This window comes from Diabrotica undecimpunctata, chromosome 3 (genome assembly GCF_040954645.1).
Source record: "Diabrotica undecimpunctata isolate CICGRU chromosome 3, icDiaUnde3, whole genome shotgun sequence".
NCBI classification, from domain to species: Eukaryota; Metazoa; Arthropoda; class Insecta; order Coleoptera; family Chrysomelidae; genus Diabrotica; species Diabrotica undecimpunctata.
This window is the reverse complement of record NC_092805.1, coordinates 55,069,340-55,097,199: the sequence shown is the minus strand read 5'-3', so window position 1 is coordinate 55,097,199 and position 27,860 is coordinate 55,069,340. Positions and strand designations below refer to the sequence as shown.

The window sequence follows — 27,860 nt, the reverse complement described above, 5'->3', positions numbered from 1 at the left end:
AGAGCTAAAAACAGACACATGTGGGAGTATGAACTAATTGACAAAAAAATAAGAAAAACTATTAGAGAAACCAAAAGCAAATGGTTGGAAGATCAATGCAGAGAAATAGAATCATTGGAAAGTAGACACGACTCGTTTAATCTCCACAAGAAGGTAAAAGAGGCAGCAGGAATGTACAAACCCAAGAGATCAGGACATATGACTGATGATCATGGCTACCCCGTAAAAGACATTGAACAAACAAAGAATATATGAAAGAGATACGTTGGGAAGACATTCGATGACGACAGAGATAACAACTAGATAATTATGGAGTACGACACAGGATCACCAATTACTCAAGACGTAGTCAAAGCTGCAATTAAAGCAACCAAAGCAGGCAAAGCACCAGGGCCCGACAACTTTTATTCAGAATTTCTAAACATCATGGAAGACGAAGAGAGCTGGTTAAAATCTACATTTATTGCTATACCTAAAAAACCTAATGCAAAAAATGAAAAGAGCATCGTAATATCAGTATAATGAGCCACATTCTTAAGACCTTCTTAAAGATAATACACAGAAGAATTTATCAAAAATATGAGTCACAGATATCACGAACGCAGTTTGGATTCAGGGATGCGTTAGGTACAAGAGAAGCTTTGTTCGCGGTTCAGGTATTATTTCAAAGGTGCAGAGAACTGCGATATTTATGTATGCTTTATCGACTACCAGAAAGCTTTCGACAGAATCAAGCACGATAAGCTCATGGATATATTAAAGGCAACTGATCTGGATAACAAAGACCTTCGAGTAATCAAGAACATATACTACAACCAATCAGCAACCATTCGGATAAAAGACCAACTAACAGAAGAAGTTGCAATAAAGAAAGGAGTACGACAGGGCTGCAAACTCTCTCCCCTATTATTTAACGTATATTCGGAACACGTCATGAGCCAGGCCTTAGAGCAAATCTAAGAGGGTATTCTCATAAATGGTGAGCGCCTGAATAACATCAGCTATGCAGACGACACCATCCTCTTTGCAGACAGTTTAGAAGGTTTACAGACACTAGTAACGCATCTGTGGAGAATAAGTCAAGAATAAGGGCTTGATTTTAACATCAAGAAAACAAAGTACATGGTCATCAGTAAGAACCATACTCCACCTAGTCAGTTACTGGTAGGTCAGCAACAAATACTCCAAGTGCCCCGTTACTATTATTTAGGAACCACCATAAACGACCAATTGGACCTCTCAGTTGAGATAAAATAAAGAATTGAAAAATCCAGGTCAGCATTTGTCAGAATGAGCAAGATAGACCCACGAAAGAGCCACGACCTACCCTTAAAAACGAAAATCCGTTTATTGAGATGCTACGTGTTTACAGTGCTGCTCTATGGGGTTGAATCATGGACACTAACCGAGGCATCCATGGGAAAACTCGAGGCTTTTGAGATGTGGTGTTATAGACGGATACTAAGGATCTCCTGGGTAGACCGAATAACAAACATTGAGGTTCTACGTCGGATGGATAAAACATGTGAAATTATATCCACAGTGAAACAGCGCAAGCTAGAATATCTTGGACATATAATGCAAAACGATTATATATATAACCTGCTGCGACTTATATTACAGGAAAAGGTCTACCGAAAGAGGGGAACAAGAAGAAGAAGAATATCTTGGCTCCAAAACTTACGAAAATGGTTTTCCTTGACCACTTCAGAACTATTTCGAGCTGCGGTCAATAAAGTTAGAATTGCCATGCTAGTAGCCAACATCCGTAGCGGATAGGCACCACAAGAAGAAGAGTACCTGAGGGCAAAAAAAGAGAGGAAGACAAAGAAAGAAATGTAGTGATGGAAGATGTCAGAGAGATGGGAATCAGAGATTGGAAGCCGATAGCTAAGAACAGAAAAAGATGGAGCATCCATCCAGCAAAGGGCCTAAAAGGCATGTTAACGCTGTATATATATAGATATATTTTACATATATACACACATTATGACTAGTGGTGACCACACTTACTATTAGAAATGTAGTCTGGTATTTGGGGCTACTAAATTTTTGTTTTGTATCAAATTTTAAGTTTTTCGTAACTTAACAACAAACAAAGTCGTAACAAAGAACCTTACCTTAACCTCATTTTGTCGGTTAATATATAATTTTTTAATTGCCAGTAAATAATTTATAGCTCAGGAAGAGTTTTATTTGTTGTTATTTATAAAAGGATAATTTATTATATTTTATAGTAAAATAAAATAGGTTGGTTATGTTTATAATAGAGGATATTTTCCTCTGCTCTCTTATTACGTGAATTTCAATTTAACAAGTTAGTTACCGAGTTAAAAATATCAAGTATCAGAATAATATACTAAAATTATATATTCGCATTACTCCCTTGATATGTAGTATTTAAAATCGAATTACCTATTTATAAAAAATATAATGCCGAGCTAAAGAGAAATGCCGGTTCCTTGATTATTGTATTCTATGATTTTTTACCTCTTGCGCATAAGTGAAAGTGAAAAGATTTGTTACTTGACTGAGTGTCACTTGAAGTTATTATCGTGAAATTAATTTCTAATTAATGTGCAGCAATTGTTTGCAACTTTATAGACATGATAAATGTATTTGTGCTACGTAAATTTATTTCATTCAACGTCATTTAAAGAAATTCATGTTTGTTTTCAATCAATACAGACATATTAAGTTTTGTAGGTTAGTTTCTGGTAATTGCGTCCCTAGGGGCCACCAATATTACTTAATTGTTTGTTCTTAATCACTTTAACTGGTATAAAATATCAATATTAAAATTCACTTTATAATTAGATACTAAATAAATTGTGTGAATGATAGCAGAAATGTTTGATTATTATACATAATTATAGAAGTTCTAGAAATGTTTGCAGCAATACTTAGCATATGAAACTCTAAATGGCGGTTTGTAACGTAAGAATATCTCAATTGTTTTCATGTATTTTAGTCGAATATGTACTTATATTTAAAGGGAATACAAACTTGACAGCAACCATATTTTATAACCAGTTAATAACTAACAATGACAACTATAATGTATGCTACTAACAGGCGAGCGGCGAACCCCAAAAAGATGACGATAACCTATAACTCGGTGGCAACGGAGCAAATTTAATAATGTTCGTAATAAAAATCTTCACAACTTTTCTACATAAAATTTTTTGATGGGGTGTTTTGATGGGATAAATCGGTTTAATTTAATTATAGTGATTATAAAAAGATGATAAAGTTGTGTTATTAAAATATTTACCTATAAAAATATTTTCTAGGTAATTTAATTTTATTGATTTTTGGATACAGTTACTTTTTTAACATGAATATCCTTTATAAAACATGTTTTAATTATTTCTTATTACACATACTGGTTGATCTGGTTGATTTTAGGACATTCTTGTAAGCAGGGACATCTGAACGAGCATGATATCTACATAAATGGAGAAAACTCTTGGTGTTTTTGTTGCGACCCATGGTTCAGAAGCATACGTCACTATCGGCCTTATTACAGTGTTGTATGTCCTTGTTTTGCTCTTTGAGAAGTATTATTGCTTCTTAACAACCCATTAAGAACATATATAGCGCGGTTGCCGACATAATTTTTTTTTAATTTCTTCTTTGCAGTTAGGTTCTCTTGTTAAGACATTTCCCAAGTACTCAAATCTTCAACCTTCTTCAAATTTATATTGTATTCCCTTTTCTGTTATCATTGTTATGTACTATACTTGATTGAATTGCTTATTTGTCCATTCCATATACTTCGTTTTGTTTCATTTATATGTAATCTTTTGCTTGCTGCAATCATTTGGTCAGCAAATGCACTGATGTTTTTTGTGGTAGATTGAACCTGTTCTATTAATGTTTGCTTCCTATATAACCTTTTCTAATACTATGCTTAACATTATAAATGATAATTGATCCCTCTGTCGCACTCCTTCTTTGACCTCAAAGCTTTCTGTTGTATTATTGTTTATCTAGGCTTTATTCAGTGTCATTTGGAGAGTTAATACTGTTGTTTTTTAAGTATATGGTAATAGGAAAAATTAAAAAATCATATTTTTTATGTACTAAGGAGAAAACAAACGACTCTGCGAAAATTATAGTTGCTTAACAGTGTTAAATGTAGCCTATAAGATATTATCAGGAATTAAATACAGCTGTTTTGAATCTTTTTCGGAAGAAATAATTGGTAAATACAAACGTGGTTTCAAACCAAAGAGTTCAACCATAGACCAAATACATAGTCTAATCTTAGAATCTGCAAAACAATTATTAGACCAGTGGTCACATATGGACCAGATTCATTGTTACTCTTGCAACAAGCAACTGCACAGCGCATTTTAAAAAAGGTACAAAACCAGATAAACAATAGCAAATAAAAACTAAATACTGAAGAGTAAATGTTCGTAAGTCAGTCTCTATAGTACAAAAAAATAAATTATGTGCAGGAAACACTGACGAAAAATAGTAAACAATCCATATGCTTTGATGACGTATATTAAAGGAGTAAAAACAAGTGAACTACAAGTTTTACAAAAAAACTACTATACAATATAATAAACTAAATATCAACTAAACACCACAGGTACTTCTCAAGACACTATAATGTTTTAACAGAAGAAAAAAAAGCAGTATATTGCTACAATGTCAAACAAAGACGTTAAATTATCGTTATAAATAATAGGTCTTATGGATCTTTGCTACGTCACACGCCTGGCTCTGCTATCAAATACCATACCTTGTGTTCATTGTACCATGGTGCAAAGAGTATTTTTCCAAGATGGAGTGTCAGTTATTATGGAATAGTAGGTATTTCATAGTACCCGAAGTAAAAGTACAGTATTCTATGTAACCCAAAGTTAAAAACAAGTTTTTTAGTACAATGGCAAAACCAAACAACAATTAATAATTGTATATATCGTAATGTAGCCTAATTTACAACCAAAGTAATTTTTTCAAAAGTTAAAGTGATTAGAACAAAAAGAAAACCAAATTTTTCTGTTATTTGAAATAAGTCTACAGTGTAGACGTACTAATCATTTGTTTCTGAATGAATTTTATCTATATGAACATACACTGTCCATTTGTATTAAGGGTTTCAGGTAGGCTTTGTTTCATTTTTCCAGATATGCCAAGAAAGAAGGAAGGTGAGAGAAAGAAGCGAAAGCTTTGGAATCAGGTGAAGATGGTTTAAGCTATACAAGCTGTGTGAGAGGCATCCAAGGAATTCCAGGTTCCGTCAATTCCAGAGCGTCTTTTTTCTCCCTTGTCAACAGTAAGGAGAATAATGCACAGGTAGCAGCTTTAACTAGTCTTTTACGTAAGCCAGTTTTCCCTAAAGAATTAGAAGATAAGTTGCAAAAATATTTACTTATTGTTTAGAAAATATTTACCTCCTGTTAAGAAATTAAACTTCGAACTACCACCTTCTAGACCTAAACCTACTAGAGATAATTCCAGTGTAAGCTATGATTCATCATTCCACTCTGATGTATCATCTAATCATCATGAAAGAAGCAGAAATCAAAGACTCTGAATGTATCTTCTGTAATGAAAGATTCTCCGAAGATGCACGAGGAGAGATTTGGATTGTAGAGCAGAGAAAGAAGACTGTGTGCGATTAATGTAAATAGAGTAGAAGCAGTAATGACTAGCATATAATCTTAAAAATATGGTTTTTATAGTTAAAAATATTTCTTTTCAGTTAATGTATAATGAATTCAAATTTTTTTTAATGATTATAACATCTATTCCATATTACCCGACTATTTTATATTAACCCCCATTTGTATCTTTTTTTTTGTAATAAATATTTTTATAAAAACTAAATAAATATTTCATTTCTTACAAGTAATAGTTCATTGCAATTAGTTGTAGTATGGAGTCTAGTAAGTTACTTTTAGAAATGTAAATTGTATTCCATAACACTCTCCCCTCCTTTTTACACTTTAACGTTATAAAACTCACATGTTCGCTATTTTTCTTTTATTAATTATTTTATTTTAATTTCTTTTCATTTTATTTATTCATTAACTTTACCTTTTATTTTACTATTTTTATTCTAAAAATAGTTTCAGCGTCTAATTTTTTATCTAAACTCTTCAACCAAGTAAATTCATTTTTTATTTTATCTTTATTTTTCATTTTATTTCTTCATTTATTTCAGTTATATTTCCTCTATTTGAGTTATATTTCAGTCTGTTCTATGTCACATATTTCTATGCCTCATTTCAATAGTCAGTATATATGTTATTTGGCAATTGTGCTCTGTCATGTCATTTCTCTGTCATTGTCATTGCCACAATCCTTTAGTCCTATATTTTTTATAAATATTCTTGATCTATAAAAGGCATGCTTTAGTTGAAAATTCATTTTACATTTTAAATCTTTTCCTGGGGTAAGTTATATTTAATATTTAACCAATGTCTGCCTTTTGATAATTTTTTCTAGTTTTTTTTTTGACAAAATCAATTTCTCCTGTTCCTTCTTGTTGGGTGGAACTTTTAAATAGCTGCTCAGAAATAAGACGGGCTCGATCCCGGCATCTACATTCTGCTATCCTGTGAAGCCAACATTAGCAAGTAACCACTACATTTTGCAATCATTTGAAGCCAACAAGTTATCTATCATCCATTGATGTCATTTTATATTTCTAAAGCTTATAGAACTACTCCAAAAACAATCAATAAGAGAACTATACCAACAACGTCTAGACCAAAAATTAATAGAATTTAGATACGGCAACATCGAAGAAATATACGAGCATATAAAGGAGAGTATAAAACAAGCAGCATTCGAAGCCCTTGGAGAAAAAGAACATATAACAAATAAACAGCTGAAATTTGTAAAGAATATAGAGAAAAAGGTAGAGAAGTGAAAAAACAAATAACACAACAAAATAATGAAGAATGGGAAAGAACCTGCTTAAATATTGAAACATACCTACGAGGTACAAGAACTTCGGAGTCATGGAAAGTACTGAGAGGATTGAAACAAAACTCAAAAGAAAAAATTAAATTGGGAAATGTACAGAACAAAGAATGGAAGGATTATTTCAAGGAACTGTTAACAGAACAAAGACCACAATTCATTGGAAAAGAAATCAGGTGAAGAGGAAGCCGATCCCCACAACAAGAAATAGAAATAACAGATAGGGAAATGAAAACGGCCATAAAATCAATCAAAAATAAGAAAGCACTGGGACCTGGAGGCATCTCACCTGAGCTTATACAATACGGATCAAAAAAATTACACCGGATTATACAATATATATTTCAGAAAGCCAGAAATGGAGAACAGCTCCCAAAGGAATAAACGGAGGCATATATGATATCTATATTTAAGAAAGGAGCTAGAAAACGATGCGGAAACTAATGAGGAATAAGCGAAATATTATCAATGGGAAGATTATATGGGAAGATACTGCAAGAAAAGATAGAGCAAGCGATAAAAGGCAAAATCGGGGAGGATCGGGTAGGCTTCACGGCAGGAAGATCATGCCTAGACCACATATACACACTGGAACAACTGTTGGAAAAGAAAAAAGCAAAAAATAGAGATATATTTGGCATTTGTGGACCTGAGAAAGGCGTATGACTCTGTACCAAGGTCAGGACTATGGGAGGCAATGTACAAATTAGAAATACAGACGAAACTCATAGAAGCTACAAAAGCTCTGTATAAAGAAAATAAAGTGTCCAATAAAATGTTAACAAGAATCATAGGAGAGTTCACCACAACAAAAGGGCTCCTGCAGGGTTGTCAACATCTCCAACCCTATTTAAAATATACTTTATATACGTTAAGCTTTGCAGACGATCAAGTAGTGATTGAACAAGACCAAGACGACCTCAGCTACATGATAAGGAAACTACAAGAAGAATATACCAAGGCTTGCCTAGATATTAACCTCGCAAAAACAGAGTACCTATCTACAAGTGAAGAAGACATAGAAGATCTACAGATTGATGACAACGTAACAAGCAAAGGAACGGATAAATTCAAATACTTGGGGGATCATAAACAAGAAAAACAGCAGTAAGATAGTAGCAACAGAGATAGAGTGCCTGCGAAGATGCTGTAGAGTAACAAGAATGGATAGGAGAAGTAATGACGAAATAAAGCAAAGAACATCAATAGAAACAGACATACTAACATACATAGAACAAAAAAGACTAAAGTGGTATGGACATGTAAGAAGAACTAGTGACAGCAGATGGATAAAGAGAATAACCGAATGGAGCCCCATAGGAAGGAGGAAAAGAGGACGACCCCGAAAATCCTGGAGGAACGAAGTAGACGACGCCATGAGTCAGAGAGGCCTAAACGATCGAGAATGGAACAACAGAGGGAGATGGAAACGGTTGAGCGAGGGAAGGCAGTGAATACTGTAGAATCCCGAATCCCTGAATATATATATATATATATATATATATATATATATATCCTGGAGGAACGAAGTAGACGACGCCATGAGTCAGAGAGGCCTAAACGATCGAGAATGGAACAACAGAGGGAGATGGAAACGGTTGAGCGAGGGAAGGCAGTGAATACTGTAGAATCCCGAATCCCTGAATATATATATATATATATATATATATATATATATATATATATATATATATATATATATATATATATATATATATATATATAAGTTTATAGGCAAGTTTTTTTTGTTTAATTTCATTAAAATTTAAATTGTTATATTTATTTATGTATAATAAATATGATTAGTTAATATATTGATTTATTTGTCGCAGCTAAACTCATTTTCATCTTTACTTTTAAGATAAGACGTTCTCACACCTGAAAGACTGAGCTAAACGAGGCCTAACAATAAAATTGTCTCCCAAAGAAAGTTGTGAGTTTTATTGTTCTACATCGGCTCCCAACTTTCGGAGGTAGTTATATCGCTACCCATTGGCACCCACCGTTTCTGTTGGGTCGTTCTAAGGTTACACATTTGGCGCTCAACGTTTTAAATGGGTAGTTAATGGTTACAACACAATATTCGTGAAAAATTTCTTGTTTGCACGTAACGTAAATTCATTAACATATAAATTATTCGTTGTTTAACTTGATAAAGTTTTACCCTTTTTTAAATTTGTATAAAATCGATTATTCGTTATATTAAAATGTTTCAATTAAGCTGTGTATTGATTTAAAAAAAATGTCATTTCCTCTTCTACAAAGGTTATTTCAAAACTATTTTTAATTTAATTATAAAGGTAATGGATTGAATTGTCACTCTTTAATAAAGCAGTCATATTTTTTAGATCCAAGTAATCAGGAAAAATTTTAATACGTCAACGAATTATAAATTTGCTATGAATTTTAAATTGTTCATTTATTTCTCTTAATACCTTTTTATTGTAAGGTTTTTTATATGTATTGAAAATAGTGGAAAATGGCCAGAAAAGGAAATATTCAATTAATAACTGTAGTGAACCTACTAATGACTCAAATGAGGGGAAAACAGAATCATATCTTATCACATGTTAATTTTTATTGGGCCCATAGTTAATATTATGTTTAAAATCGAAAGACAAAAATAAAAAAATTATATAATGTAAATAAAAAGGTACAAACAATGGTACAAAAACAATTAAGGAACAATCCACTGATGTCCTTTTTATTCAAAACAATATTATTTAACTAAAACTGTTTAACTAGGTCATTGGTATTTACTACACTTCACCCTAGTATCTTTTAGGCATGTCTTAAGAACGAATTGTTTCAGCCTGCGTCTGACAATTGGATCGTTCATTAATTCCGCTGCTAAGACGTTTGGGTGTCTGCGTAAGCATAAGGAATAGTTTTTGGAATAATTTCTGATCGATATTGTAAAACAAGTAAAAATAAAATAGAATATCAAATGGGAAACAAAGAAATAAAGATAATATTCTACGCCGACGACGCAGTTCTCATAGCAGAGGATGAAGATGATTTAAAACAAATACTGTACCAGTTTAATATCAAAGCCAAGGTATTTTACCCGGAAATTCATCACATAAACCGGAAAACTTAGTATTATCAATACTTAGGCCAAGCAAGAAAAAGTCTTTTTCGTGCAGGGAAAAAGTATGTTCCCTTTTGGTGAAATCTCATACCATCGACCTTGTGTCATCACCCATAAAAATATATCCACGATTGTCATCTAAATTAAAGATTTATAAACCTATTTCGGTAGCTAATTTCAACTACTTTTTAAAATGTTTCACTGATGATGGTCCGACTGGACCAAAAACGTTTTGGAATCATTGTAATCCTTTTGGATAAATTTTAATTATATTTTAACAAAATAATATATAATTATAATACACCAGAAGTTTCTACTTTTTTGTAAGTTTTTTTTATTATCACTTTATTTACTAACAAACGACCAAATGTTCAAGCTTGTTTTGTTTAAATTACGATGTAGTTTATACTAAAGCGTCGTACTTCATCACCGATAACTAAATCTCCGCCGAACATTATACGAAAAAAGGCCACTCGCCATCTCACCCGATTCACCATGTCTCCCCAAGTTACCCTATTAGGTTACGCTCCAAAAAAACGGACTTCCTTTGTTTATCTTCTTATACTTAAAGTCATTCTCCCTCCTGTCTGTTATACAAATTTTTTTTCGAAGAATAGGTACTAGCTTCATTAAAATTCTACCAAAAACTGCTCAATCATGGGATGATTCGATAACTTGTTAAATTTTAAAGGCGATAGTAAGATTAATGGATGCTGATACGCAGAATGACAGGGCCTAACCTTAAAAGCTCCAAGCATTATTTAAAATTAAAATTCAAGTAGATAATGCCTATGTAATAGATACCTACTGTTCGATGTAGGTAACAAAAATCATTGCAGTAGATTATAATTAAATTAGATGCATAAGCCGTTATACGTTTTATGTTACATTATTTTCCATTTTTTTTGTGTGTAAAATATTAGGTATCAATTACGAAGTAACTCAATTTTATTAAATTATTGAACACGGTTCTAAATATTTGTTTTCTTTTTACATTACACTCGTAGTACTTGTTACTGATTTGTTTTGCGAATTAGGAAAACGTTTCTTAAATTTTTTGACTTTATCACCTAAAAAGATGAACGTAATATGATCTCGTTATACTCGTACATACAGAAGCTGTAGTTTTTTCACTTATAAATCCTTTTTAGCTCAGAATGATTAGATTAGGACCAGAGTCTTAGTTTTATTTCCTTTTTGTTAACTTTTTTTGTAACAATCTTTGGTGTCTTTTCACTTTCGTCACTATTATTTTCTTTCGATTTTCTTTTCTACATTTTTTAGATAGATTTTTTTAAAAATATTTTCTACCTGTTCTTTTCATCTCTCTGTACTCCCATACCATCTTATATTGCTGTTACCGTCATTCATTCATATATTTATTTTATGATTTATAAAAGGCATTCTTCTGTTTTTCTTAAATACTTTAGGTCTCAATATTTTTCTTTCTTATTTTCTTTCAACAATTTTTAGTTCGTTCTCTCTTGTCGTCATTTTTCTGGTTTGACTTATTTGATTATCTCTGTATATATTTTTATTACGGTAGGAGGCATATTTACTGCTTCAATCCTAGTCTTTGACTCTATAATATTATTTGTCTGATTCACCATTATTCTTAAATATTTAAAGGTTCCCATTTCTATAAACTTGTTTTAAATTATAAGTGTTGTGTTTCTTTTGTCGGCTGATTTTTATGTATTTTTACATCATTGACTGATAGTTTCCTATAGATCCTAGTATTGTTTTGTAAGCTGCATATTATGTTATTTGGGTATTTCTCTTTTTATTTTACCTGTATTTGGTATATATTTGACAATATGATCAAGTACTGTAATAAATTATAGCTTTTGCCTTTTGGCTTGAAGAGTTTTCAGCAAGAGGTGTCAGAAAGGTGTGCCAATCGTCCACAGCGACTTCGCTTTTAATACTAAAGTAATGGCTCAAGAACATTCGCGATTGGAAAGGAATACACAGTGCCAAACAACTATTCTGATTAGCTAAAGATCGTAAACAACTCGTTAATGTAATTACCAACCTTAGGGGGGACCTAATATGGTACCGAAAGAAGAAGAAAGTAATGGCACAAAGCTACTTTCCATGAGAATATGCCTAAACGCATGTTACAATAGTACATTTTGAAGTTTTGAGAGTTGAGGCTCAAACCAATGTGACTTTACTAACCAAAACAATCTTATTTTACAATGTGTGCAGAAAAATGTCCTAATGAGTATGTCTTGCAGGTGTTTTATAAATATATTCTTTTATTTTTTCATTATTGCATTAATTTCCTCATTACAGGCTGCATGGGGGCGTATACATTATTTAGGATATTTTTTGCTGGCTTTTTATTCAAGTTCACGATATATATATATATATATATATATATATATATATATATATAAGTATATATATATATATATATATATATATATATATATATATACATATATTGTTTCATATCTCTCTTAAGCTGTTGTATCCTACACATTTGATTTTTTAGATCTTATTTTCGATCTTATATTTTGCAATTCGTATACCAATTTCTGAATTTTGTTCTGTTTTTAGCAATATTCTCACAGTCCATGTCCAATTTCTTAATCGTATGTTATGTTATAACATACCATCCTTTGTTTCAATTCCTGCCTTAGTTTGACTAGCTTCTTCTTTGTGTTAGTCCTTCACTTACATGTGTGCGGTTAGTATTTATATTCCATATTTCTTCTTTAATCTCTTGTTTAATTTTTATTTGAATACCTGCTAAATCTTAATTTAACGCTTTAACATTGTTATTTTAACATTTTCTATGCCTCTTTCATATCTTTTATCTTAAGGTCTTCAGGTATCTTGAGGTATCACAAACGAATGCCTGACAGAGGCGAGTGTAAGTGTCTCAGAATCAATAGAGGAAGCAGAAAACTCACAATTAGGTTAAAATGAACCTTCTTCAGATACTACCTCCAAGGGTAAAAATTTAGAGATCAAAGTAGCTTCTGACAGAGAAAAAAGATTTGACTACTTGTTGAAACAGACTAATATCTTTTCGCATTTTATCAACCGAACAAAATCTCCCACTAAACTAAAATTGGGAGGCCTAAAGAGAAGAAGTGATACACGTCTGATTTAAGACATCATAAAACTGAACAAGAAGAAGACGAAGCACTTTTAGCAGAATCCAATCTTGAAACAAAGACTACAACTCGTTTTGATGCCTTATCACCCTACATTAAAAACCGAGAAATGAAAAATTATCAAGCTCGTGGTTTGAACTAGATGATTTCCTTGTAAGAACATGGCATCAATGTATGTTAGCTGATGAGATGGGTTTGAGTAAAACTTTACATACCATATATCTGCTGGGACATATGAAGCACTATTAAGGTACACCTGGTACTCATATTGTTATTGTTCCTAAATCTACCTTATCAAATAGGATGAATGGGTTCCAGAAGTTGTGTCCAACCTTAAGGCTGTTTGTATCATTAGTGATCAAGAGGCTAGGAACTTATCTATCAGAGATACTATGATGTCTGGTGAACTAGCTGTTTGTATAACCTGATATGAAATGTGTATTAAAGAAATATCTGTATTTAAAAAGTTTAACTGGAGATATATGGTCATTGATGACACTGATCGTATAAATAATAAAAAATCTAAGCTTTATGAAATTCTCAGGGTGTTCGAGATTACTAACAGGCTACTGCTAACTCCATTACAAAATAATTTACACGAACTCTGGACTCTTCTCAACTTCTTAAAAAAAAATTTTTTTATACTCATCTGATGATTTTGATGCCTGGTTCAATACCAGTCAATGTCTTGGACATAATACCTTGGTCGGAAGGCTGCATGCTGTACTAAAACCATTCATACTTAGAAGATTAAAAGCTGAAGTGGAGATACGGCTACAACCCAAGAAGGAGTTAAACATGTATGTAGGATTGAGCAAAATGCAACGAAAATCGTATACCAAAGTGCTGATAAGGGATATTGATATAGTGAATGGTGCAGAAGTGAAAAATATGCGACTCCAGAATATTCTCATGGAGTCTATTTTTTATTATATTTAGATATAGATGCTTAATATTAGGCTCATGTTACGAGTAGACAGAACGAGTCTGTTACAAGTAGCATGCGCCCACAGGACTGTATTTGCGGCGGCCTTGTGGGCTATCACGGGTTGTGTTCCTTTGCAAGTGTTAGCAGTAGAAAGGAGGCATCTCTTTATGAGAAGGGAGTAATTGACAACAGTCATGAAAAAAAAAGAAAGGAACTAGGTAAATTGTCATAGGTTTAGAAAGACAGATACAGATAAATGCCTATACTGCGAATATTCCGACACTGTTACTTACACAATGCTGAAGTGTAATAGATCTAGTGAAAGAAGCAGTGGAGAGAAACATATTTTATAGAGAAATAGGTATGAACCCTGTGACTGTGAGAGAGATGATCGTGAAGATCACGGGAAGTAAGGAGGGATGGAATAGTGTTCACAATTACATCCGAACAGTAATTAAAAAAAAAAGAAGAAAAAGATAAACACCGACCGGACCAACAACAGAGATAATATCTAGATAAGAGAAGGGAGTGTTCCAAAAATGTCTTCAGCCTTACAGCAGCCATCCCACTTTCGGAGTACGGTACGTGCGACAGTTAATTGCACACAAGTAGGAGGGGGTGGTTTTAGTTAGAAGGCAGGATAACAGATACCAGAATCCTTGGCACTGCTATCTTTAGTGCTTTAAATTAAACTAAAACCCAAATTTTAAGGACTCAAAATGGAAGTAGAATAAAAAAAATTTCGATGCCCAACCAACCCCACCACCAGGAAAATTCTAGGTGCCCCACTGACAACTACAATTTAGAAATAATAGAGTTTGTAGTTTTCTTCTATTTTTGCACTAATAATTGTATATTTCTCTTACGTAATGTAAAATAAATTATAAGTTTAAACCGTATTTTTGCTTATCTTCCACAGTGTTTCAAATATTGGGAAAATTTTCTAATAACTTTCTTAGTACATCGGACCGTTTAAGTCTAAGCTTTCATTCCTGATCTAAAATAGTCGAAAATTCGTGAAATGTACTATACAAAAGTTATTGCGATATTATTATGCCCTTAGATAATATTCGAGACTTCATGAGTAGTGAAGGTTTCATATGCATTATAGCATGGGTGGCCAACTTAATCGGACTCGAGATCTACTGTCTGCCTTTTTAATTCTTTGTGATCTACCGACTAGGAATTTTTTAACTATACTGGAGAGCAATAAAACTTTCAATCCAGAATTTTAACTTAAAAAATGAGCTGAATATCTCAGAGCTGCTTAATATATCTCAAAAAATCAATCACTGATTCTGAAAGACTATTTTATCAGCTTTCGAGATCTAAACGAATTTGAGTAAAACCGATTCCTCTTTAAACGCTAAAATTCTGAATGTATTAGTTTTATTGCTCGCCAGTGTGTATTAGTAATTCATAAATAAAACAAAAGTAGTAATTCTTATTTATTTATTTTTCCAAATATATTAAATAAAAAAAAAACTTAACGTGAGACTTGCATTTGAAAAGTTTTTGCTAGGTTCTTAAGGTCTGGCCTGAAGTTGGAAATGGCCAACTTTAAAGAAACCAACGTATGACCATTATTATAGTCAAGCTGAAACGCTGTTTACTCTTCGTTTGTTTTCAATATGAAAACGCTGATTCACATAAATAGGTTGAACCAAAACAGGACTGCAGTTGTTCAGCACATTTCTTTAAATTTGGATATTTGTCATTGGACACCAATGGCCAGAGATCTAGATGTGAACATGACCTCGATTTCAAAAATACATCGCAGCGAGTAGCAATTATTTCATTTTTAAGAAAAAGTTGATCCATTTGGAATATCTCTGCAAATTGTTTGGATAGTTCAAGGGTGTCATGAATAGTATCATTAAATGGATAGTTAATAAATTCGACTAACTTTTTAATTTTATTGAAGTATCTTAAACGGATTTCAAAGCCTGATACCACTGACTGAATTTCTGCTGTATACTTCTATAGCTTGAAAACATAGGCAGGGTGTTTTTCCATGTGATATTTAATATTCGTAAATCTTAGAAACCTTTTCTTTACAATATCAACTATCAAAGATACTGCTTGAAGTTTGAATGATGCAATAGAAGTTATCATTTCTGATAATGTTTTGTTTTTGTCTTGCAGTTCCAGATTCAATGTGTTCCTCTCTCTTCAAAAAATTTATTAATGTCATGTAAAAATCTCGAAACCTTTGTAAACTGTTGCTTAAGCAGCCGTCTTTGTAGAGATTTCCCTGTCTTTTGTGTTAGTGACATAGTGATATAAATCCATTACTAATACCAATCATTGCCGGAGTCCATCTGTCGTTATTAAAACAAGCTTAAATAAAGGTAAATTAATCTAACCGACAAAATGTCTGAATTACGTGAATAAATCAATGCCACGTGTTCTGACTTTTTTAAGGATATCATTGTTATAAACTCTTCTCTTGTTGAGAAATCATCAAAGACCATCTGAATGAAAATAAGTAATTGTGCAGTATCCATGATATACGTCGAATCATCAAACTGTAACGAAAAAGCAACGTACAGGAGTACATCTCTTTGCAGTTATTCATTAAGATTTTTACTCAAAAATTCTATACGACGCGTCACAGTACAAGTAACAAACAGTAAATCTTCGAATATTTTTTGACATATTCTTCATTAGAAAACGGCTTACACTTTTGCGAAATTTCATAATAAACTAAGAATGAAGTTTAAGTTACAGCCTTAGACTCTTCATTCGACTTACAGAGCATATTTTTTGGGCAGTCAAAAGAGATTTTAATGCTTGAAGTTTATTCTTTCTCACTTCACTCTTAGGTGGAAGCTCTGATTGGTATTTACCAGGCGTTGTGTTGACGTGATGCTCTAAATTTCCTTTTTTCGGTATTGCTACTGATGTATTGCAGATTAAGCAGCAACAATTTTCTTTTACCATGATTTACCATGATGTGATTCGCTCTTACGCCAGCGGGATAAAAATAGCAGAATGAAAAGGGAAAGAAAGCGGCTACCCATTTATAGTCACTATATAGTACCTACATACTATAACATTTATAGTATCATGTACAGAGTGGACACTTCATAAGTCGCTCGCGATGATCGATGCAAGATTGCTAGCACTCAATAATTTTCGTAATTTCTATTTTATTTTTCTTATACTTTTTGCTTGTTCGCGATCGACTGACGTAGGGGCGGTGATCGACTAGTCGATCGCGATCGACGGGTTGGCCTCCCCTGCATTATAGCAATGAAAATAAATAATATGCTTTCTTTATTTTGTTTATCACATAAGTACTACCTAAAAAACAACATTTTTGTATGTAATGCTTTATATATATTCTTTCAGTCTTATCTAGCTGCCTACACAAATATTAGCAACGGTTTTTAATCCCATTACAAATTCAAAGATGCATGGTGAAACATTATGATAAAGGTTCCTACCTTGGAGCATAAAAAATTTGGTAGGTGCAGTTCCAACAGTCACAAGTCGTGGGTCAAGAGAGAGGATTTCATTGTAATTGCCGAATAATATATTACCGAAGTTTTTAATTAACCAACGTTGCTAGATGTATTCGAGGAGCGATAATTTATCATTGGTCCATTAATCACAAGACCGACTTAAAATTAATATTTCATCTTCTGTGAGATCAGAGTTGGACTCAAATATAATATTATTCGGAAGCTATATTCTTGTGGCATTTTAATGTAATTTATTATTTTTAATGGAAATTATCCACAATGTTTGGTTAAAAATACGTTTCTTTTGGCGTTCCAATTATACCAGTTCGGAAACGGTTCTAGAGATACAAATTAAACAATTAATAATTTTGTATTTCAAGAACGGTTTCCAAAGTGGAAATGGAAGTTTCCAAAATAAACGTGTTTTTAACTGAAATTCTGGTTAATTCCCATAATGTAATGACAATACTTAATTGATCATTTCAAAACTCATTATCGATGATTTTTACAGAAATCTTGAGTCATAATTATCTAAAAAATAAATACATCATAAAATAATTCGCAGTACTCTCCAATTATTATTATTATTTGTTCATATATCTAGTTATTAATATTAAAAATAATATTTATACAATTATAACAGATAATATTGACGAATTATAATATTCTCATTAATGAAATCAAACCAAATTTAAATAAAATATTTGTAATGCTTAATTACTTAAAATTGTTGATATGTTTGGATAAATATTTTTAGTCCATTGAAATGTTACAATTTTTTAAGCCTTAACGTGCATTTATTATCGACGCAATTTTATTTTTTTGATTTGTTATGAGGGTAAGTATAAGCTTAAGTTTAAGCTTGTGGGGTCGCCACCCTTGTCACCCCGGCAACCATCTTGGAAAAACAGGGCGAAAAATTTTCGTTCTGTATCGCGTAAACTAGCAACCCTACAAAAAATTTTATTTGACATTATTTGTAGCAAATTAAATTGTCTACAATTGTCTACTTTAATTCTATTACTTTTAATCATACTTCTAATTATAAAATAGAAAATAAAAAAGTTATAAACAAAAATAACTAAAATTTTGGGACACATTTTCTTTTGGGCGCTAAAACTTTTTTTTATGGTAATTTTACAATAAAATAACATTAAAGCAATATCATAAAGGATTTATATTAAAATGATTTTCCCTGCAAATTTGTTTAATTTCATTAACATTTCTGGATTTTACAGTGCTCCAAAGTTTTTCCTTCTTCTTTTTGTTCTTCTTTTTATATAGACATGACTCTGTCTGTTCTTCAATTTGCTACGATTGTTGCACAAGCCCTTACTTCCGTTGAGATTATCGGTTTACGGTGAGATCGATCCTTGGCAGTATACCAGATCTTTAGACGGACGAACATGGGTAATGTAATATTTTGGATGCTCTTTTTCTTCTTCTTTTTTTATAGACATGACTCTGTCTGTTCTTCAATTTGCCTCCAGTAAGTTGTCGTTCCATCGTTTTCGTGGTTTTCCTACTGATCGTCTTTCTATTGGGAAACCGTCCCTTGCCGTCTTTACTACTCATGTTATCATTCGGCTCATATGATCGTTCCATTCTACTCTTCTATTTCTTACCCAGTTCTTGATGTTCTCTACCTTGCATCTACGTCGTATATCTGTACTTCTAGCTCTGTCCAATAGTGTCTTACCACCGATTTTTCTAAGTGTTTTCATTTCTACTGACTCTAAACATCCTTTTTGTCCTCTCTGTGTCAGGTCTTGTTTCTGAAGCGTATGTCATTATTGATGACTATTTTGTAAATTCTGTCTTTCGTTTCTTTCCCGATTTTTTTATTTATCCATATTGTTTCATTTAGACAGCCTACGGCTCTAATTGCTCTATTCACTTGATTTTCCACTTCAGTAAATATTTAAACTCCATTACTTGTTCTATTATCTGACCTTCCAGCTCCAATTTACATCTTAGTAAATTTGCTGTTGTAACCATGCATTTTGTCTTTTTTGGGGAAATTAACATGTTAAATTTTCTGACGGTTTTAATAAATTGGTGCAGCCTACATTGTAAATCATCTTCGTTTTAAGAGAGTAGTATTGCGTCGTCTGCATAGCAGATTATTTTAAGTTGTTTTTCTCCCACTTGATATGTTGTTTTAGTTTTTACTTTTTTTATTACATCATCCATAATCAGGTTGAACAATAGAGGACTTACGGAATCTCCCTATCTTATCGCATTGTCAGCTTCAATAGGGTCGGTTAGTTCTTCTTCTACTTTTACTTTGATTGTGTTGTTTTGGTAGATATTTTCGATCATTTTGATTATTCCTAGAGGTGTCTCTCTTGCGTACAGTAAGTGAATAACGTCTTTTAATTTGACCCGGCAAATGCATTCTTAAGGTCAACGAAATATAGATATGTCGGTTTGTTGTATTCTAATGATTTCTCTTGCCTTTGTTTCATTATAAATATACCGTCGGTGCATGATCTTTTCGACCTAAAACCTTGTTGTTCTTCTGCTAGTGTTATAATTTTATTCAGTTTATTTGTTATCACTTTGGTTGTTAATTTTATTGTTGGGTTTAATAAATTAATTCCCATTCTTTAATTTCCTTAATCCTTCCTTTACCTCTTCCTCCTTAATATTTATTTCTTTGTTTGTCGTCACCTCTGGTGTTGGTGGTTTATTATCGTTACCTTTAGCAAATAGGGATCGAAAGTAGTCTACCCATGTTTCCTTCTGAATGAGTTTCATTTTTAGTAGTTCGTTTATCTCTTTTCTTTGTCCTCTGATTATTCTCCACATTTCTTTTTATGTTCCGTAGAAGTCGTGTTTCATTTGTTTTGAGAAGCTCTGTCAGTGTTCTCTTTTTATTTGTCTTCACGTTATTTCTTTAGTTCCTCTCTAAACCATGGTGTTATGTTTTTTGATATGTTGGAGTTCGTTACTTTCCTCTCTCCAAGTGGTTCTGGTGCTGCGGTAATTATGTTATTATTGAGTTTTCCCAGCTTTCCACGATGTTATCGTTTTCAAAAATTTTATTCTCAGCGATGTTTTCTGATATTCTTTTCCTGTATAAGTATTCCGTGGATTCCGTATTTATTCCTGCGACTTTGATTTTTGATTGTGTTGGCGCTACTCTCTTGGGTGGAAAGTAGTTCAGGATGATTCTTAGTTTACATAATACTAGGGTATGGTCGCCTTTTCTTCTAGTCATCAATATTATGATTTGCTTATTTTGTCGGTCTTTCCGTAATGAAGCCCTCCAGCCCATTCTATACACAAAAATTACTATTAATTAATTAGTATTAGTATTAATAAAAAGTATTTGACGTCATATGTCACTGGTTTATTATAAAGAAATCTTAATTAAAGAAATATTTTTAATTTAATAAAGAAATAACATTGTTTATAAAGAAATAAAGGCTTGGGAAAATTTATAAAATTTCTTGACTTTAAATGATTTAGACTGTGTATCCTCTTACATTCTACATAACGACACCGCTTCATTTTCATACAGGTTGCTAATTGAGGCACTTTTTTCTTTGTTTTCGTTTTTCTTTTTATTTTTTTTTGTCAATAACTACACTTACTTTGATATTTTTTATCTTAATTATGTGTTCACATAGACTTTATTGTTATTTATATTACTAACCTAACCTAACATGTTTATTTACAAAAAAACTGTACCTACTAGAAGAAGGACAAGGTTTTCTAATAAAATTGTTAGTGTTTCTATATAAAATTAAATAAATATTAAATATTTGGAACTATGAAAAAATTGATGATTCATTTGGAGATAGGGTTTTAAATGTTTTGACTGTAAAGTGTTTTATGCATATATTAATTAAATATCATCAGGAGTGGCAAACACGAGACTATAACTTATTTTTTGTAGTGTACCGTTTTACTTCTTACCTATTTTCAACAAAAGTTCATTATAGAGTGTAAGTTAATATACTTTATTATTAAAGAATTTCTGTTCTTAAGAAATACGTTGAATGTGTCCACAATAGTATATTTAATCTGCGTATTATGTCTATCTGTCCTTAATGGAAACTTCTGCGCAGGAATTACATCATATCTCCGTTGTTATTAGTCCGATCGGAGCGTGTGATACGTTAAATTAAAGGAGAAAGGATAAAGATTATTATTAAGATAAAAAAACAAACAAGGCGACTAGCAAAAGGGCATCTTACGTTCGTTAGCGGAAGGATAGAAGACAGATTAAGTTGTGAGATAGTACGAGATAAGGCTAGTTATTAGACGTGTCTATTTGACTTCAGTCATAATTATACGGATGACCTCGAAAATATTTTATTTTAATAATTTCTGATGTTAGAATAAATGATCAAATATATTAAGATATATTATAGTAAAAAACATTAATTAGTAGCGATTTTAAATTATAAATCTTTAAGTTTATTTAATAATAAAAATAACTCAACTGAAATATTTGACTAAACTAAATAGGTATGATCAGTCCGAAAACAATTATTATTGTATCTAGAATTGGTGTAATAGTTAGAGACGTTGTCTATCAATAAGAAGACTGGGGTTCAATTCACACCAAGGGTAAAATTTTTGTTTTACTCAATCAAAAATAATAGAAAATATGATACATATTAGGTAACAAGTTTTCGAAAAACTCATTATTTACAATTTATTCTTATTTCAATGTTATAAAATAGAAATACAAAATATTTCAAAATCAATTCCAGTTTTACAGTCTTCAGTTGTGAATGGAAAATAATCCATTGAAGACTGTTTAATGTCAAATCCATCACTAAATTCTCAGTGTTAATATCAATTCCTCTGTACAGGTAATGATTTTCAAAACAATTGACGACATTGGAATGGATGCGCGCGAACAGCTACCTCCTTTATAGCTAACAAAAGCATCAAGCCTTTAAGTTATCAAATAATAACACATCGAGAAGTGTTTTTTACGGTGAACAGAAACTTTTTATTGAAAAAACAATTCGTAAAAAGGATTTTAACGGTCGAGGAAAAAGTGCAAATTGTTGTCTGGCATGTGAATGGATTATCAGACAACATGATTAGACAACAATTTGTAAATATGTTTCCAAATAGGCCGGCTCCAGCACGATCAACAATTCAGTCTATTATACGTAATTTTTTTGCTTATGGATCCGTGTTCGATCCAAGAGGAGTTCGCAGACGAAGGGAGGTAAATCCAGATTTGGAACTAAGGGACACTTTGATTTGTGCAAGTATTGAGCAAAATCCTACCCAATCAACATCTCGTCTCGGAGAACAATGTGGAATTCCAAGATTTAGAGTAGGTGAAATCTTGTAAAGACATCGATACCGTCCCTATAAACTTCATAAATCCAACGAACAATTCCCTGGGGATCAATATAGACGTTTAGAATTTTGTCAAACTGCAATGGAAATGTCACATCAAGATGAACATTTTTTAGAGAACGTTTTGTTCACCGATGAATGTACGTTTTCATTGCATGGCCGTCACAATTCAATCAGTGCTAGGTATTGATCTCGAGGAAATCCTCGTCAGATTTATGTCGCTCGTACCCAGCGTCTTCGAAAAGTAAATGTTTGGGGAGGCATAATAGGGAATCATGTCATTGGTCCATTTTTTATAGACGGTATGTTGACTGGGCGGAAATACTTGGAACTTCTTCAAAATGAAATTGTCCCAGCCCTTTGTAATTTACCAATACCTTTCGATTCCATATGATTTCAACACGATGGTTGTCCTGCACATAATTCTCGCATCGTCAGTGAATATCTCAGTGCGATTTTTCCTAATCGATTGATTAGTGGCCACGGATATTTTTTTATTTTTGTAGAATTTTTACTTATTTAAACATTCTTTAAAAGTTTTTACTTTATTTTCGAAAGTACGACGATACTATTTTGTCAATAAGATTTTTTGTTTTAACTTTAGTTTTTGTTTAGTTGTGTTTAGTGATTCAAAGTAAAACGATCTTTGCATAATTTCAAATTATTAAAAAAAAAAAAAAAAAGAAAACTACATGTGGGTTTTGAACTCTAACCGTCTGCGATGTCTGTATCACAATGTAGAATTCTTACCACTAATCCACGAAGGATTTATAATTATTCCGTGACAAGAGTGTATGAAACTCCCCAAATCATAGTAGAAATTATTCTTGGTTAATAATTTAAAACTTTAGATTAAATAATCACTACACATATTTGCTTTATTGTGGTCAATCAGTTTTTACTTTATGCGAAAAAATGGAAATACGTCACACATTCGACGTTACTCATAATAATTATGACCGAGGTGATTTAGCTCGAATCTAACGTCTAAAGGTGTGAGACTATCGTTAGTGGTAATGTAATGTAATATAAATTATAGGTTTTTCCGATTATTTCTCACCTCTACGAGTTTCATCTCTTTTTATTTCACAAGGTAACTGTGTTTTCTATCGCTTACGTTAAAAAGCCGGGTGGTAAGACACTCATCACTGTATATATATATATATATATATATATATATATATATATATATATATATATATATATATATATATATATAATTTGCTTATGCTCTCTGTCTCCCAGTCCGTGACGAAAACCTAAGCGCCGGCATTACATGCGGATGGGGATTATATCAAAAGGGGAGGGGATAAGGATTGTATAAAGATAGAAAAAACAAACAGAGTGACTACCAAAAGGGCACTACACCCTATTTTTAACATATCAGATATCATATGACAGTATGGATGATCATACATATACTATAAGGTTAATTTGCTTTATTAACCTAAAGAACACCTCTGACAGAGTAAAAATAAACAACTGATCGAATCCTAACATGTGACATAGCAAAAGAAAGGGTAGAATATAGCAATAGAATTTATATTTTTTATTTATATCATTTTGTATCAATTTATTATTTTCTTAATGTTATTATTATATTTTTTATTTATTATTATATATTTTTATTTATCATGAATATTTTCTATGTTATTATTAATTTATTATCGACCCATTTCGCCACCACAAAACTTAGCTCACCTCGTGCGCTTGCGTCGCACCAAATAGCACCAATGGACAGAGATAAAGTTTAATAAGAGCACCGTACCAATATTATTCCAAGATAAATTTCTTGGTAATCAAAAGAACAAAACAAACTTAATAGACCTCAAAACTGCTTGATCAGAAGTGTGTTTTAGTGTCTTTTAGTCACTTTAGTTAGTACAGTGTAAAGATAAGCTTCTACTTATCACTTCTACACATAAAAAATAAATAAAATGGCGTCCTTTTAAAATTGTAAATTCAATGTAACTTTCCAATGGACTATTAAATCTTTGAAACCGCTATTACCAGTATTACAATTCTTTTTCAAAAATATATCATATAGGTACTATTAAATGTGTTTTTTCTACATAACTCCATATTAGAATAATTTTTGACTACACAATTTTTAATGCTGAATCCAGATCCGTTATAAATTTTTCTGTATCGTTTGCAGGTTTGTATCCGGTCAGTCAAACAGACCACACAATACTAAATGGCCAATTTTTTTTAGTTCAAACTAAAAAAACAACTAAATGCGGGAATGCATTCATTAATAGAATGTCATCTATATGGAGAACAACCATAACTAGAACATTAAGTGTAAACTATAAAAATCCATTAGAAACTTTCAGAAGTAACAAAAACTCAATATAAAATTATTAGCAGAAATAAAACTAATGGTAAATCGTCCCATAGAATATTTACATGGAATATTAATTCTATATGTTCTATAAGATACCTCTTTTAATATCTTAAGAAATCGAAACATAACCATCAGTGGGCGCTGCAGAAATGTAGTAAAATCTGTAAAAACTTTTTTTGATGCCGATGTTCCATCTGCCCACAGTCTGTTGTTGGCCGAATTAAAATTAATGCTTAACGGATAAAACAACAGCGATCTTCTAACAAAATGGATATGAATTGTGTTAGAAATAGAAGCCAGGTGATTGCAAACAATTTAGAAGGCAATTTTGAAAATAACGACCAACAAGAATCCATCGAGAATTAAAAAGAAGAAAAGCAAATACGCGCTGCAAGAGCTGCTTAAAATACGAGCTGCAAGAGAAACATTCTTTGAAAATAAATGTTTGAAAATTGAAGAGGAAAAACATGATCCATTTAATATGTATAAAGAAGTAACGCAAACTGATTATCACTGATTTGGTTAAAATAGACAGATGGAAAGAATACATTGAGGAACTATTTAATGATAAAAGGCCTGATCTTAAAATTAAATAAGTAGTGACAAGACTTGACATAGCTATGGACGAAATTAAACGAGCAATATAATTGTAAAAGGCTAGAAAAGTGACGGGGCTGGATAAAATACCGAGTGAAATAATAAAGCTCTTAACTAACTGGTTATATACCAACGGATTGGTTGCTGTCGACTTTTGTGATGATACCTAAAAAACAAATACGAAAAGATGTAGGGACTATCGAACCATCTGCTTGATGAGCCATGTTTTAAAAATATTCCTTTGAATTTTGCGCTAAAGGATGTACCAAAAAATAGAAGAACAACTTAGTGACACGTAGTTTGGGTTCCGCAATAACTTTAGAACCAAAGAAACACTATTTAGTATTTAGGTTATGGTATAAAGATGCAAAGATGTCGGCGATTCAGTTTTTATGTGTTTTATTGACTTTGAGAAGGCCTTTGATCGTGTAAAACATTCATTCATTTGTCCCCACTAATATTTAACATCTATTCGGAACTCGTTTTCAATAAAGCATTTACTAGTGTTCAATGTGGACACAAAATGAATGGCATCTGGATAAGATACTACACCGTATTCAAACAACGTTCTAAAAACAGAATGGTATAGAAATCCAATATGTTGCAACAGGTTTATTAATTACTTTTCACCACATCCATCTTCGATGAAGACAAACCTAATATTAAATATGAAAAGTAGGGTTATAACTTTGTTACATCATGAATATAGAACAGCCGGTCTTAAAAAACTAAAAACGATCATGTTAGAAAATTCATTCCCAGTGAAACTTCTGAATAGACTTATTTTTGGTGTCCAAAATTTTTACTATATATTCCAGGTTTAACAAATAGACTATTAAATACATTTAGAGAAGTACCTAATATTAAAATTGGAACCAGAAATATAAAAACAATACTGAAATTACACACCAAACTAAAAACACCCTTAAATATTAAAGAAAGCTACACTGTGGTGTACTCTCTACCCTGTAATAATTCCAATACAGTATATATTGGAGAAACGTCTAGAATTTTGTCCGGAAGATTAACATTGCACAAGAGTGACATTAATATGAATACAGTACAAGCCTGTGCAATAAGTGAACATTCTATTACGATGGGCCACATGCCTAACTATAAGCAAGCAGAAATATTGAGAAGGAAAAGAAATTACAACAAAAGACTGTTTCTAGAAATGCGTTGCCTTAAACAAAAGAGAAGACATTGAAAATATTAATGCTATATACAGTAATCTTCTTTTAATGGAAATAAAAATAACAACTATATAAAAGTTCTTACATAAGTTACACAGGCTAGATAGATTATTCCAAGTTCAAATAAGATAATGTTTTTTTAATTGTGTTTGGTTTTTCTCTTCTTACTTACTTAGTAAAATAAACTCTGTTGCTTGTTTAATAAGTGCAAACGAAACATTTTACATATTATGTCAAAATGTGCGATGAAAGATTGCATAAACATTGACAATTCCTCTGACAGAGAAACCTAAAATGCATATAAAAAATAGAAGAGACATGGAAACCTTTTAATTAGTAATAGTAGAAAAGTTTTGAATGAAAGAAAAAATAAGTAATTCTGCTAATTTTATAGTAACATACTCACAAGGCTAACGGATACAACTTCATTGTCTAATGTAGGTTTTTGTTTTTATGTTTAGTATGGTTTTGAGAAAGAGTTATATAAACTTAAAAGCTTACCAAATCTTAAAGAGTTATATATATATATATATATATAATATATATATATATATGATATATATTTATATATATATATATATACATATATATATACATATATTTATATATATATATATATAAATATATATATATATATATATATATATATATTTATATATATATATATATGTATATATATATATATACATAATAATATATATACTATATGTATAGGACTTTCCAGGGCGTATAACTTCATATAAAAGTGACATTAGACTTCCAAACCCTCTTGGGCCCTGGCACAACACGCCATTTCCACCAAATATCACATTGCCTTCACAAAATGT

The 27,860-nt window shown here is 31.7% G+C and overlaps 1 protein-coding gene and 1 pseudogene across 2 annotated transcripts in view; one reads left to right on the top strand and one right to left on the bottom strand.

Annotated features, from left to right (window-relative positions):
• The window catches only part of LOC140436817 (BDNF/NT-3 growth factors receptor-like), a 538,571-nt gene that overhangs the window by 399,594 nt on the left and 111,117 nt on the right, over positions 1 to 27,860 (bottom strand). The gene's annotated exons all lie outside the window — the stretch shown is intronic.
• Positions 310 to 14,106, top strand: LOC140437894 (chromatin-remodeling complex ATPase chain Iswi-like; annotated as a pseudogene).